This window comes from Bos mutus, unplaced genomic scaffold (genome assembly GCF_027580195.1).
Source record: "Bos mutus isolate GX-2022 unplaced genomic scaffold, NWIPB_WYAK_1.1 CTG967, whole genome shotgun sequence".
Taxonomy (NCBI): Eukaryota; Metazoa; Chordata; class Mammalia; order Artiodactyla; family Bovidae; genus Bos; species Bos mutus.
The window spans coordinates 1-14,363 of record NW_027220442.1 but is presented as its reverse complement, the minus strand read 5'-3'; the positions used below and the strand labels follow the sequence as shown (position 1 = coordinate 14,363).

The following is a 14,363-nucleotide window of genomic DNA, read 5'->3' as shown; positions in this document are numbered from 1 at the left end:
ACTTTTGTTGGCAAAGTACTGTCTCTGCTTTTTATTTTTATTTTTTTGAGATTAAACAGGCAAGTTTTATTATCAAATGTAACAATTCTACAAAAATTCAGTAGTATTGTAGTATTACTGCCTATCTTAAAGTCTTTCAGAGCTCTGGGCAAACAGCATCTTAAGGCAGCCAAGTATAAAGAACTATTTTTATGATCTTAAGTGCCAGTTATCCCCAATTTTCACACAACATGGTTTTTCTTATTTTTCCTACTGCAGTTAAATGGACATTACTGGTCAGTGAAGAGGGACTGTTTGGCTTTCCATTTAAGGTATTAATCAAAATAATGCAAAGTAAATAAAAATAGCTGCCACATAAATCTGTATGGCATTGCATTCAAGCTAAGGACATTAAGAGGAACTTAAAGGAACATGTGCACTTGGTTAATCAAATTCGGTTCTTCTCTTTGGAGTTACACGAGGCAGCAGTACTACGTAGCTAGTGTCTAATATTGCACTTCTGGAGCATAAACACAGCTAAGCCACAGTGCCACACACCGACAGCAGCACCTGTTCTCATCACATCAGTGTTCACCTCTCAGTCTAGCATGCTGACTATAACCCTAGGCTTTTTAAAAGTTTTAATTATTCGACAGTTAAGGCATTAGAGAAAAAGGATTAAGGCTATCTTATTATATACAAGCATTCACTTCAGTTAGTATATTGCTTTCTAGAATACATTGTTCAAATATTCTCATTTGTGATATTAAAAACTATGGAATTTCTTATTAAAGTCCGAAGCATCAATAATGGGGAAAGTACAGTATAAAATAATACATACGAAGCCACAGTATTCAGTTACAGTTCAAACTAGAAATTAATAACTACACATAGCTGCTTCATTTTTGGTTTTATATTTTGGCCCCTAGTTCATTTTTATTTACAACTGATACCCACTGAGAAAAAAAATGCAACTTTTAAACTATGTATGTTTTGTGATGGGTGTGCCATTTCTTCTCACTTTTCCAAGGTGTTTTAAAAATAGTTTTTGGTGGCTTTTAACTGTAAGACATTGTGATGGCCAAGAGCCATTTCTTGCTGTAAGTCTGGGACTTACATACTCCAAGACCTTATTCTTACTTCAGAAGAGCACATGATTGTGCAGAAGATGGGAAGAAGAGTGGGAACACACAAACATGGAGCTTCCATAAAAGAGTTCCTGGTGGAGATGGCAGATGTCAGTGGAGTATTTTTTCCCCCAAGACTTAAAACTTAGGAAACACCTATGATGCCATATTAGCTGGTAGTAGTGGAGACACCCGATTTCAAATTCACATTTTAAATGCCTGTTTGCAGTGAGCAAGGAGCCAAGCATGCTGCTTGCAATGAGAATTTGGCTTCACTGGCTCAAATTTTTCATTCCACCAAAAGATAGGGCATTCGCCCACCGTCCAATGATGTTTGCTGAGAATACTGCAGCCTGAGTGTAGACAAACTTCTCCTGAAGTTGCTGGAAGTTGTCTTATGTCTGAAGGTTTCAGGATTCCCATACATCTTTCAAACACTGGTAACCTCGGAAGAAGTTAAGAATTTCCTTAACTCCAGTACTGTAGGCCAGGCCCTGCGTTCTGACCACCGTGCCAGGCTGTGGAGGGACACCGCTAAGATTAGCAGCTGTAGGGAAGTAGCCAAGACTATTGGGCGAACCTGGGGGGCTGGGGTAGCACGCCGTGTAGTTCATGAAGAGCTGGGTGCCCGCGGGGTAGTACGCTGTGGAGGGCTGCAGCGCTCGTGGGTTCAGGAGCACTGAGGGCTGGTAAATGGCAGCTTCAGTAGGAATAACTGCTGCGGGAGCTGGAAATGTGTAGGAGGGAGGGGACAGGCATGGTAACTTACATGGCGGTGGGGATAAGCCATTTCGATTTAAAGTGCCCCCCATTAACACAAAGTTCATTTCCTCAGCTGAACACTGAAAGACTTCAACATATCTGTCCTTCATGGTTTTTTTATGACACTTCTGTGCAGCCATAAATGCTCTGTCTGCAGACTTCATCTGGATAAAGGCATCTCCTGACGGGCGGCCCTGATGGTTCAATACCATGTGGACCCCATGAGTTCGGATATCGGTGGAAAACTCCCCCAGGAAGTCAAGGATATCCTCAATTGTGGCTACATAGGGAAGACCTCGAAGGCGTATACAGTCTCTAATGTTTGTAGGGGGCACAAACTGCTGAGGTAGTACTGGAATAATGGGAGGGGTTGGAAGTGGAATGAGAGGAGCCGAGGAGAATCGATTCAGCACCTGCTGAACTTCAGCTGCTGTGCTCCTAAAGAGTTCGATGTATCTTTTACCCAACAAGTCTTTATGCTTCCTCAGTGCGTTCTGTGCGTATTCCTCGCAAGCAAAGAGGACAAAAGCATCCCCTGTGGGCCTACCATCCGGGTAGGTAACAAAGAGGATGCCTTCCTTCCCCCCAGTGATGGGGCAATGCTGTCCAAAGAAGGCCACCACTTCATCAGCCGTGGCCGTGAAGGGGAGCCCCCGCATGCGGACAATGACTTGGTTTTCCTTGGAGAGAAACTGGGCCACCTCATTGGATGTACCACCAGCAATTTTAAGAAAATCTTCACCTGTTGCTTTGTAAACCTCAATGTACCGGCTCCCCATGTGGTGCTTGTGTCTCTGCAGAGCTAGGTCTCTGTGCTCCTCACTCACAAACCTAACCAGGGCTTCTCCGTTCCTCCGACCCTGGGCATTCAGACAAAGTGCTGCACCGCCCTTGGCAATATTGAGTCCTTTGAAGAATCTTGCAATATCTTGATCCGAAGACTGCCATGGTAAACCTCGTGCCCTGACTACTGTGTTGTCATCAATAAGTTCCATCTTGCTGCAAGTGCCACTTTCAAATTTGTAATTTACTCTCTCTGGATCTGAAAACCTGTGATTATAAGGGTCTGAAATCATTGCTAAGATTATATTTCCCATATCTTCAACTTGAGATGCTCCATACCGGGAGGCTGAACTATTCTTCTCAAAATTTAAACACTCTGTCATTGCTGCCACATCCAGTTTATCAATATCAGGTGAACCAGGGCAACACTTCTTGAATTCTTTTTCAAGATCAAAAAGGAATAGAAGCATTCAGGCAATAATACATTCTTCTTAGAAGCCTCAGGATGCAGAATTTGCCTGACATGAAGCTGCCCGTCGGTACCCCATCTATTTGTTGAGCTATTTCAAATCCTAAAAGATGATGCTGTGAAAGTGCTGCACTCAATATGTCAGCAAATTTGGAAAACTCAGCAGTTTCCACTGGCCACAGGACTGGAAAAGGTCAGTTTTCATTCCAATCCCAAAGAAAGGTCAATGCCAAGAAAGAATGCTCAAATGTTCAAACTACCACACAATTGCACTCATCTCACACACTAGTAAAGCAATGTTCAAAATTCTCCAAGCCACGCTTCAGCAATATGTGAACCTTGAACTTCCAGATGTTTGAGGTGATTTTAGAAAAGGCAGAGGAACCAGAGATCAAATTGCCAACATCCACTGGATCATCAAAAAAGCAAGAGAGTTCCAGAAAAACATCTATTTCTGCTTTATTGACTATGCCAAAGCCTTTGACTGTGTGGATCACAACAAACTGTGGAAAATTCTGAAAGAGATGGGAATACCAGACCACCTGACCTGCCTCTTGAGAAACCTGTAGGAAGCAACAGTTAGAACTGGACATGGAACAACAGACTGGTTCCAAATAGGAAAAGGAGTACATCAAGGCTGTATATTGTCACCCTGCTTATTTAATTTATATGCAGAGTACATCATGAGAAATGCTGGGCTGGAAGAAGCACAAGCTGGAATCAAGATTGCCAGGAGAAATATCAATAACCTCGGATATTCAGATGACACCACCCTTATGGCAGAAAGTGAAGAGGAACTAAAGAGCCTCTTGATGAAAGTGAAAGAGGAGAGTGAAAAAGTTGGCTTAAAGCTCAACATTCAGAAAACTAAGATCATGGCATCCAGTCCCACTCAATGCATAGCTCTCCAGTAATAATTCTTTCCTCAAAAGTTGTTCCTGCCCAGCCTTGTGGAATTTCACCTGTGTGTGATCAGATGACAGAGACTCAGTGGGCTCATTAGGCACTTGGAATCATTCTTTCTGTCTGAGTAGCTCTCTCTTTTTCGATGCCCTGCCCCACACATATCACCTTCTGCACCTCCCTGGCTCACCTGTGTTCTCAGATCAGGGCTTTGCTGGGCTGCATCTGGGTTCCCCTCCCTGTACCTGCAGCATGGAAATTGCCTGAAGGCAGACAGCCAGGAGTCTTCAGATGGATTTGTGTATCCATCTTCACTCTAGGAACTTAGTCCTGCATGGCCTGCTGTCCAGGATCTGAAAACAGTTGTTCCCAGTATTTTGTTCAGCTTTCTAATTACCAGTGCCAGGTGAGGAAGTTCAGATACTGTTCCTCTTAAAGCTGGGAGTGGAAGTCACATTTTATTTTTACAGACACTCTTTGAATCAGTAATTCTAAATCAGTTAACCATATATGTTTGAAAGTATCTTTTGCTTCATTTTCTCTGTTTTGCTCTTGCAAATGTAAAAACAAAACCAAATATCAAGAGACACACTAAAACAGGTTTTGTTTTCTGTTTTTCCTGGTTGAACTTTATGCCAACAAATCCTAGGTAAGGACTTAGGAAGCTGCAGTAAGTCAAGGCACCAGCAAGATCACAGGATCTGCAATCAACAGGGATCTTAATGGTACCAGAGAGCCTTTTTTTGCCATGCCATAGGAGGTGGATGCAGTAGTTGAGGGGCTAGAGGGATCCCAGGACCTTAATGACACCAGTGAGCCAACTAAAATACAGGAGGCTGAGGCCAGGTACAGCACGTTTGGCCAATGTGAGCTGAAACATATTTAATTCTGAATTTCCAGAACCATAACCTCAAACAAAATGTTCACCTTCTTCTGATATTCACATAGAAAGATTGCACAGAATCTTTTGCCTAGAAATTCTACTTCCATGGAAGAAAGCCACCAGGAAGATTGCTTGGAGAATTTAAGAGATGTGTGGTTTTTAGGTGGAGAAAGAGGAAGTGAGTAAATGGCAACTGTGGTTCAGAAATGGAAAGGGGTCTGTGCAAACCCAGCAGGCTCTCTTTGGTGGAAGGCAGGCCGTGTGCTTGGTGCTCCTTTTGCTGAGGTCACTTTTATCATGTTTTAGGTAGCTCCAATGAAAACTTCAAGTACAGGGGCTTCCCTGGTGGTCCAGTGGTTAAGAATCTACCTTGCAGTGCAGGGGACACCGGTTCGATCTCTGGTCCCAGATGACCCCACATGCCACAGAGAAATTAAGTCTGTACACCGCCAAGACTGAGCCCAGGCATCCTAGAGCCCAGCTCTCCACAGCAAGAGAAGCCACCAAAGCGGGAAGCCCAACCACCCAACTAGAGCACAGGCCCTGCTCACTACAAGTGGAGAGAGCCTGCAGGCAGCAAAGAAGACCCAGGGCAGCCAAAAGAAATAAAATTATATTTAAACAAAAACCCCTTCAAGTACAGTGACTCTCAATGGCTCAAGTAACTCCTGCTCGATGTTCTCAGCACACCGGCATGTGGGGTCTACAGGACCCCCCTCCTCCCGTGAAGGCCCAGAGTCTCCATCGACCACGTGTCTCCACCACTGTGCTGTGCCATCTCCCCACTCACCTCTGCACAGAACTGCTTCTGATGGTGTCACTCTTTAGGCAGGGGAGTCATTCTTGTGAATCATCATCTAAGAATTAATATCATCTCACCTGCAATTTTATTTCTGTATTCCTTAAAAGGAGTTCCTTAAAATCCCAATTGTATTCCTTAAAAGAGTGTTTTAACACAATCTTGATTTGAACACCTATGTTTTTATTTATCAACTTTCATGTCTCCTTCATTGTGTCCTGTGCTCTGGCTCAGCCTCTCTCTTGGCCTCTGCTCTTGGCCTCTCAGGAAACAGCGTACAGGATGTGTTAGTTGCATCCGCCCTCCCTCTCACTGGCTCTTTTCATCCTCCCTCATCTCCGTGACATGTGTAACTGTGTGCACATCACTATCACCGTGACACCCTCCCTCCCTTGGGAAGCCTGTTATCACCTTCCTGCTCCTTTCTCTGCTGCCCCGTGTGTGTCCCTGCCCGACACTCACAGCAGCCTCACAGCAGGTGCTCTCCCTCACTCTTCTCTCCAGAGCTCCTGCTGGAATTTCTGGACACCACCTCCCAAGTATTTACCTCTGACTCTGACTTCTCCTTCCCTGGTGGGCCCTGTAGCATCTTCCCCTGAGTGAAGACCACAGATAAAACCTAAATTCTCCTTCTTCCCCAGCTACCTTAGACTCCCCTGTGGATGTCTCCTTCTCATCCAGGCTCAGTGATTCAGTATCATCCATGAACCATTTTTCTATACTCAACCATCTATCTGGCCGTATTGATAGCATCTCTAGGGGAGTGGGTGGAGCAATGATGGGCAATGTTGAGATGGCAGGTAGAGACCAGACCAGGCAATGAGGGTGTGAGAATGAAGGACAGTGCTAAGAAGAGCAGATTATAGAGAAGTCACAAGGGCAGAAGAGGTTGGTGAATGTTTTTGAAAACAGATCAGGGAGAAATCTGGGAGAGGAGAGGTCGAGTCTTAAGGAAAGAGAAATGATCATTGCATAGCTCCTCAGTGGGGTGGGGTAACGGGGTGAGGAATCCAGCAACGTGCTAGTTTATCAGCAACATCCTATCAGATGCTGTATTTCAGTTAGAAGTACTTTAGGCTACAAATCCGTTAGATTTGTGAAATTCCTATTGCATTAGAAATTGATACATTTTCCTGCAATGGAATAAATTAGGCTAAGGTTATGCATTACATTGTTTTTTGTGATGCCAAGATGTCATTTTATATTAGTGTTTTTCCAATGTGGACCAGTAAAGCGTATTATAGTACATCATCTATTCACTGGACTGATTTGTGGAAAATAGTGTCCCAAGAGAGAATATTCCCAAGATATTGTCAGCTGAATATAAGCAAGATACCATAAAACACTGTGCACAGTGTGTGACCATGTATGGTTTTAAATGTGGTTGTGCTCAGTCACTCAGTCACGTCCCACACTTTGTGACACTATGGACTGTAGCCCACCGGGCTCCTCTGCCCATGGCGATTCTCCAGGCAGGGATACTAGAGTGGGTTGCCATTTCCTGCTCCAGAGGATCTTCCAGACCCAGGGATTGAATCTGAGTCCCTTATGTCTCCTGCACAGGGAGGTGGGTTCTTTACCATTAGCACCACATGTGGAGTGAAGAAGAAATAGATATTCATAGTTGCTTGTGTATCCATAAAATGACATTCTGGGCACGTCTCTCCTGATCCAGGGGCTAAGACTCTGCACTCTCATTGTAGGGGCCTGAGTTCAATCCCTTGTCAGGAAACTAGAACCCACATGCCACAGATAAGAGTTCCCATGGAAAAGGTCCCACAGGCACAGCCAAATAAATACTTAGAAAAAAAAAAAATAAGCCTCCAGAAGCTATTCCTGAGAAACAAAACACGTGGCTGACTGTGGAAGCAGCAGGGCCTTGACAAGAAGGGAGGGGGTAGGAAGAACAATGTAATATGAAATATTTTTAGGTTCTTGAATCTTGTACATGTATTATAAGTTTCTCAGAAATGCCAAGACATTACGAAAAAATTTTAAACCTCTAAAAAATAAAACTCACAGCGTTATTTCTACAAACTGAATGAAAGTCAAGTTTGTTTTATCAGATTATCTGGCTTCTCTAACATATCTTCTCAGGCTTTTCCCACGCTACCCAGACAGTGGTCCATAGGGCACTGTCTGGATTTTTGTCATAACTTGAAGTGAATCTTTTACACTATCCTCAGTCCTTGATGTCCGGCAAATGAAGGACGACGTCATCACGTTCCTTGCAGCAGGGGCCCACTTAGGTAGCACCGACCTTTACTTCCCAATGGAGCAGTACATCTACAGAAGGAAAAGTGGCGGCGTCTACACTAGGAATCCGAAGAGAACCTGGGAGAAGCTTCTGTAGGCAGCTCATGCCATCGTTGCCACTGAAAACCCAGCTGCTGTCCCTGCTGCGTCCTCCAGGAACCCTCGCCAGCGAGCTGAGCTGCAGTTTGCTGCCACCACTCCTCTGGTCAGCCGCTTCGCTCCTGGAGCCTCCACTAACCAGACCCAGGCAGCTTCCAGGAGCCAAGACTCCTGGTGGTTACGAGCCCAGGGCTGACCGCCAGCCTCTCCCAGAGGCATGTATGTGAACTTCTTACCATCGGTCTGTGTGACACGGACTCTCCTCTGCACTCTGGAGACGACCCATTCCCGGCAACCAGGGAGCTCAGTCGGTGGGTCTGACTTGGCGGATGCTCACCTGGGAAGTTCTGCCCAGCGCACCGTTTCCTGTGAACACTCTTGGGAGGTCGTGCCTGATCTCTACATCTGCAGATTCTGAAGAGATTAAAAGGGAAGAGCAGGTGGCAGCTGAGCAAGCTCTGACCAAGGAGGACTTCACCGTGAATGGGTCACTTCAGCAGCTGAGTGCAACGCTACTGGATCTGAGGTGCTGGCCTAGTCCACAGGCGGGCAGGCAAACTTGCTGCCCACTCCACAGTTCCCCCTGAAGGCTGGCCTGCAGCGCCCACTGCTCAGGCCACTGGACTGGTAGGCACAACACTGCGTGGGCTTCAGCTGTTCTTTCACAGGCTCTTTTCTTGGGTGGGGGCTGTGCTGTGTCCTTGCTGCTGCACAGGTTTGCTCTGGTTGCGGTGAACAGGGAGCACTCTGGTTGTGGTTCCTGGCCTTCTCGTTAACTATCTTGTTATGGAACAAAACAGGGCCCCTTCAGTGGTGGCATGCTGGGGACCAGCCCCAGCTGATCCAGAGAATGGCCTGGCGACTATTTATATGCTAATTAGAGATCTAGGGAACAATAGAATGAGGATAGCTCAGTAGGATAATTCAGTGGAGAAAAGCCTGAGTAGCATGGTTTCTTTAAAATTTAAACCAATAAAACTAAAAGACAAGAATTTTCACCAACTGAATGAAAGTCAAGTTTGTTTTAATAGCGGAAGGTGTCTCACCTAAAGACATCTTCTCGGGTTTTCTTAGAAGCCCAGGCATAATTAGTAATTCACTGGTGGGTTCTTCGCTCAAACAGATGGAATCTCAGCTGGAGGTTAGAGGAAGAATGACATGGGGAACCAAGGCTGGTCAACAAGGCCCAGTGGCTTTATTTTCAACAGGGGCTTTTATTCCCAAAGTTACATCTATAGAAGGATAATAGGGGATGCAAAGTCAGCAGTCTTTGATTCTTATCAAAAAGAAGGTTTCTTTCCTGCAAATGTATCGTATACAAATGGTTTAGGTGATTTACATCATCTTCTGGCCAGAAGGCCTACTAACATTTTATGACTCTTGACAAGGACTTATCAACAAAGACTTACTTTCTCTAAGAGTAATTATTTCAAGGTTTGGCACCATCTTCCAAAGATAAAATTGCATTCCTATAGGCCAAGATGTGTAATGGGTTTACAACAAAAGAAAGAATTTATTACCTTAAGGGTCATAAAGTTACTAACACCAAGGCCACTACTTATTTTTTCTACATACCCACTGGAGATGACATACATATTCAAGGATACAATTCAGGGGATGTGGAAACTTCACCAACAAGCATTGACTCATCAATGAAATCCTTTACTAGTTTATTCTGACAGTTTTAACTCTCTGAGAGGCTCTAATTTTGAATATCTTAAAGGGAAGAGCCTCTGGCAGCTGGGAGACTGTAAACAATCGTATGCATAGCTGCAGGAGTCCGGGTAAACTTGTCAGGTGAGTTAGAGAGCCATCAGAGGGGTTTGGATTTAAACACTCCTAATTGCCCAGGAACTTTATTAATTGGAGCTGTAAGTTAACTCTTTGACAGAGAGAGCGAGATGGTGGTAGGGGACAGCCCCAGTAAAGTGGAGGTGAGAGCACAAAGCAATAAAGTAGGCAGACTCTGGTTTTTTGGGGGTGGGGCTGTGCTGGGTCCTTCCGGCTGCACAGGGACTGCTGAGGTGAGTCGATCCCTCTGGTTGTGGTGCCTGCCGAGCCTCCTTCCTCATGACCTTTGTCACGAGGGGAATGCCTCACGGCTCCCGCAGTGGCAGAGCGTGGGCTCAGGGCTGTGGCCCCCAGGCTGTGGAGCACAGGCTCGATGGTTGTGGTGCATGGCCTTAGTTCCTCTGAGGCACGTGGGATCTTCCTGGACCAGGGATTGAACTCATGTCTCCTGCATTGGCAGGATTCTTTACCATGAGCCATTATGGAAACCCCACAAGCTCTTAAAATGGAAATTGGTTGACAGAAAATAAGCAGTTTCTAAATAAATAAATATATCTACTCATGAGGATGTTCTGTGACTTTTGCTGTTTTCCTTTCACATAAGAGGAAAATTTCCTAATTCATAATTCATTATGTTCTTCCCTCAAACAGCATTTGCAACTGCTAATTTTATTAGCTAAGCTTGATCCAGTTTTCAAAATACTTTTCTCCCACTTTCCCCTATGCACTGTACATTCTTTATCAATTGAGATAATATTTTATCATTGTTCAGTCACTCAGTCATGTCCAACTCTTTGCGACCCCATGGACTGAAGTACACCAGGCCCTCCTGTCCTTCACCAACTCTGAGAGATTATATTTATATACTTCATATGGATAGGAGGATAATCAGTTGATTTCATCCTTGAATTATTTCTCTGAATCTGACACATTAATATGCTAGTAAGATATACGACACTTGACTGATTTCAGCATAATAAAAAATAACAGAATCAGGTGACCATATCTGAAGACTGATTATAAAAGCAGCAGCCATGTTGATGAGGAGCACTTACACATGGGGGGATGTTTTATGTGGTGAGAGAGAGGGGCGCTGGCCTCAGGGATTTAAAGGGCTGCTTGAAAACAGACGAACTCGTCTCAGTGGATGGACCTCCTGGAAGTCACTTCACAGGGACACACAGGACAGAGTCCTGAGCATCCTGAGTGCCCACAAGGTGGTCTGAAGCAGTGGCCAGGGCACCCCTCTGCGTATCAGTGGAGATGGTAGCTGTATTGTGTGTCTGTATGAGTCTGTATAAGGTGACCCTGCATGCAGAAAAGCAAATTTGACTAAATGACAGATGGCCTCAGCTCTAATAGTAAGATCTTTTCTTAAATCAATTTCTTTCTCCTCTCAGCTTCTCCATCTGAAAGGAGTTACTCTTCATGACCCACTCTCTTTTAATTCCCTTCTTAAAAGCCTCAAATTTTGTAGCTTTTTTTTTTAATTTTATTTTATTTTTAAACTTTACATAATTGTATTAGTTTTGCCAAATATCAAAATGAATCCATCATAGGTATACATGTGCTCCCCATCCTGAACCCTCCTCCCTCCTCCCTCCCCATACCATCCCTCTGGGTCGTCCCAGTGCACCAGCCCCAAGCTTCCAGCATCATGCATTGAACCTGGACTGGCATCTCATTTCATACATGATATTTTACATGTTTCAATGCCATTGTCCCAAATCTTCCCACCCTCTCCCTCCCCCACAGAGTCCATAAGACTGTTCCATACATCAGTGTCTCCTTTGCTGTCTCATACACAGGGTCATCGCCATCATCTTTCTAAATTCCATATATATGCGTTAGTATACTGTATTGGTGTTTTTCCTTCTGGCTTACTTCACTCTGTATAATAAGCTCCAGTTTCATCCACCTCATTAGAACTGATTCAAATGAATTCTTTTTAATGGCTGAGTAATACTCCATTGTGTATATGTACCACAGCTTTCTTATCCATTCATCTGCTGATGGACATCTAGGTTGCTTCCATGTCCTGGCTATTATAAACAGTGCTGCGATGAACATTGGGGTACACGTGTCTCTTTCCCTTCTGGTTTCCTCAGTGTGTATGCCCAGCAGTGGGATTGCTGGATCATAAGGCAGTTCTATTTCCAGTTTTTTAAGGAATCTCACACTGTTCTCCATAGTGGCTGTACTAGTTTGCATTCCCACCAACAGTGTAAGAGGTTCCCTTTTCTCCACACCCTCTCCAGCATTTATTATTTGTAGACTTTTGGATCGCAGCCATTCTGACTGGTGTGAAATGGTACCTCATAGTGGTCTTGATTTGCATTTCTCTGATAATGAATGATGTTGAGCATCTTTTCATGTGTTTGTTAGCCATCTGTATGTCTTCTTTGGAGAAATGTCTATTTAGTTCTTTGGCCCATTTTTGATTGGGTCATTTATTTTTCTGGAGTTGAGCTGCAGGAGTTGCTTGTATATTTTTGAGATTAGTTGTTTGTCAGTTGCTTCATTTGCTATTATTTTCTCCCATTCTGAAGGCTGTCTTTTCACCTTGCTGATAGTTTCCTTTGATGTGCAGAAGCTTTTAAGGTTAATTAGGTCCCATTTGTTTATTTTTGCTTTTATTTCCAATATTCTGGGAGGTGGGTCATAGAGGATCCTGCTGTGATGTATGTCAGAGAGTGTTTTGCCTATGTTCTCCTCTAGGAGTTTTATAGTTTCTGGTCTTACACTTAGATCTTTAATCCATTTTGAGTTTATTTTTGTGTATGGTGTTAGAAAGTGTTCTAGTTTCATTCTCTTACAAGTGGTTGACCAGTTTTCCCAGCACCACTTGTTAAAGAGATTGTCTTTAATCCATTGTATATTCTTGCCTCCTTTGTCAAAGATAAGGTGTCCATATGTGCGTGGATTTATCCCTGGGCTTTCTATTTTGTTCCATTGATCTATATTTCTGTCTTTGTGCCAGTTCCATACTGTCTTGATAACTGTGGCTTTGTAGTAGAGCCTGAAGTCAGGTAGGTTGATTCCTCCAGTTCCATTCTTCTTTCTCAAGATCGCTTTGGCTATTCAAGGTTTTTGTATTTCCATACAAATTGTGAAATTATTTGTTCGAGCTCTGTGAAGAATACTGTTGGTAGCTTGATAGGGATTGCATTGAATCTATAAATTGCTTTGGGTAGTATACTCATTTTCACTATATTGATTCTTCCAATCCATGAACATGGTATATTTCTCCATCTATTAGTGTCCTCTTTGATTTCTTTCACCAGTGTTTTTAGTTTTCTATATATAGGTCTTTACTTTCTTTAGGTAGATATATTCCTAAGTATTTTATTCTTTCCATTGCAATGGTGAATGGAATTGTTTCCTTAATTTCTCTTTCTGTTTTCTCATTATTAGTGTATAGGAATGCAAGGGATTTCTGTGTGTTGATTTTATATCCTGCAACTTTACTATATTCATTGATTAGTTCTAGTAATTTTCTGGTGGAGTCGTTAGGGTTTTCTATGTAGAGGATCATGTCATCTGCAAACAGTGAGAGTTTTACTTCTTCTTTTCCAATTTGGATTCCTTTTATTTCTTTTTCTGCTCTGATTGCTGTGGCCAAAACTTCCAAAAACTATGTTGAATAGTAATGGTGAAAGTGGACACCCTTGTCTTGTTCCTGACTTTAGAGGAAATGCTTTCAATTTTTCACCATTGAGGATAATGTTTGCTGTGGGTTTGTCATATATAGCTTTTATTATGTTGAGGTATGTTCCTTCTATTCCTGCTTTCTGGAGAGTTTTTATCATAAATGGGTGTTGAATTTTGTCAAAGGCTTTCTCTGCATCTATTGAGATAATCATATGGTTTTATTTTTCAATTTGTTAATGTGGTGTATTACATTGATTGATTTGCAGATATTGAAGAATCCTTGCATCCCTGGGATAAAGCCCACTTGGTCATGGTGTATGATCTTTTAATGTGTTGTTGGATTCTGATTGCTAGAATTTTGTTAAGGATTTTTGCCTGTATGTTCATCAGTGATATTGGCCTGTAGTTTTCTTTTTTTGTGGGATCTTTGTCAGGTTTTGGTATTAGGGTGATGGTGGCCTCATAGAATGAGTTTGGAAGTTTACCTTCCTCTGCAATTTTCTAGAAGAGTTTGAGCAGGATAGGTGTTAGCTCTTCTTTAAATTTTTGGTAGAATTCAGCTGTGAAGCCATCTGGACCTGGGCTTTTGTTTGCTGGAAGATTTTTTATTACAGTTTCAATTTCCATGCTTGTGATGGGTCTGTTAATATTTTCTATTTCTTCCTGGTCGAGTTTTGGGAAGTTGTACTTTTCTAAGAATTTGTCCATTTCTTCTGTAGCTTTTTTTTAGTAAGTATTTTCCATGTTTATTCCTCAGACAAGATAACCATGAGTAAAATTTTCTTATTGGACTTTAAAGATAAACAAATACTTTTAAAATCAGATGTTCCAGAAGTTCTACATTCATTCATGTTCTCACTT

At 43.0% G+C, this 14,363-nt stretch overlaps 2 pseudogenes; one reads left to right on the top strand and one right to left on the bottom strand.

Moving 5' to 3' along the window:
• Positions 1-279: 279 nt before the first annotated feature.
• On the bottom strand, positions 280-3,188 carry LOC138987179 (epithelial splicing regulatory protein 1 pseudogene; annotated as a pseudogene).
• Positions 3,189-4,357: 1,169 nt separating this feature from the next.
• Positions 4,358-8,828, top strand: LOC138987181 (small ribosomal subunit protein uS2-like; annotated as a pseudogene).
• Positions 8,829-14,363: the final 5,535 nt, after the last annotated feature.